Here is a 1786-nt window from a genome sequence, read left to right on the forward strand (position 1 = left end):
AACTAAGTTTTAAAATTAAATAATATTATTTATAAAATATATAAATTTATTTACATATATGAAACACAAATTAAAATATTTCACATTATTGTTTAAATGATATCTAATGTACAAAATATTTTATGATAATTTTAATTTTTATGAAAATATTATTTATTATTTATTAATTAATTATAATGTAGTAGTTTCTAAAAAAAAATCAAAATTCGTTTTTCTTCATAAAAGCTCACAAAAGTTGGTTTTTGGTTTTTCTTCATAAATTGGTTAAACTTTTCAAAAACTAGTTTCCCTAAATTTTAAGGAATCTATTTATTAAAATTCTTGATTGGCAAGTCAAATAGGTTTTGTAAAAACAAAAACTTGATTGGATGAAAAATGATTTCTACGAAAACGAAAAGTAAAAACTAAAAAAAAACGACGAACCATCGACCTCTCGTTTACATTTGCCAAAAGTTCAAAAATCAGAAACAAAGTACTTAACAATAATTTTTTAAAAAAGCAAAAGAAGACGCAGAAGGATTTAAAAAAACTACCATTTTCGTCGTCTTAGGCTTTCTCTCCCCACGTGTCTGCTTTACTCCCGCTTTCTGCGTCGCTTTCTCTGTCTTTTGCAATGGAAGATCAACCGCTACTTCTAAAGAACTGAAGGTCGAATTACATCTCCTTTTACAACCGAAAAGCATAGCGAAATCGATGGTATTCGCCCCTGATTTCGCTTCCATCGTGAGAATTGTCGAGTTCCATAACGCTTACGAAGAAGAAGACCCATTCATTGTGGCTTCGCAAAAATCCTGATCGAAAATCACGAAACCAAAAATATATAAACGATAATATAAAACTAGAAAATTCCAGCTCATTGAGCTTAGAAAAAACTAGTTCCAACAGTTTAGTCTAGCCGCAATCGTTTACAGCTCTCTTGTCAATTACATATCGGTATCTGGATCTTCCGATGAGTTACTCCAATGGCGTCATTTGTTTCGGATGCGATAGAGAGTGTTTGGTGATGAATTCAACAATTGGCTCTTGCAAAGTTCTGCCCATTATCTGAAGAGAGGCTGATCAAGACATTCATAGGCTTCTCCCCTTCAATCTCAAAGTTCAAGGTACTAGCGATGAGTAAATCACACTATAAACTTGGCTTTGGTAACCATATGGTTTTGACCATGGAGAATCAAGAATGCTTATATATGGGACTGCAGACCTGTAGAATGTCAAATTGACCATGAACCAGAAACAGCTTCTAACATGAGCCCGGTATGCATCAACGAAGACCTACACTATGCAACACAGCTCCATGTCCCTGGTTCATCAATGGCAATAGCTATGATCAGCTTCAGTCTAAAGACCGAAGCTTTTGTTTCCTACCAAATCCCAGATACTTCAGTGTCAAGACACTCTCACTGTGAAACTGGTCCTTTCAATATCAGAGGAAAAGTTGGGATTTCATTTGCAGATAAGGAGCAAGATATGTTGAAAAATAAACTTGATTTGGATCAAACATTATTGGGTTAATCATGCGTTGATCCAAAACTTAGCCCAAATTCTAGAAATATCCCCCACCTCCTTAGAATAAAAATCTAGATATTCTCATAGAATTATCTAGATAATTATAATAAAAAATCTTAGATATTATGGTATAATTCTCTAGATTTATGATTAAAATATGCAAGATATTTTGTATTTTGGAGGCTATAAATACCTCCACTCCACTTTCATTTTGTATCATCAAGAAGTATCCAAGTTTATAACAAGTAATAAAAATCTTCTTCTAAGTTATAAAATCTTT

The sequence above is a fragment of the Brassica oleracea genome, chromosome C9 (genome assembly GCF_000695525.1).
Source record: "Brassica oleracea var. oleracea cultivar TO1000 chromosome C9, BOL, whole genome shotgun sequence".
NCBI lineage: Eukaryota > Viridiplantae > Streptophyta > Magnoliopsida > Brassicales > Brassicaceae > Brassica > Brassica oleracea.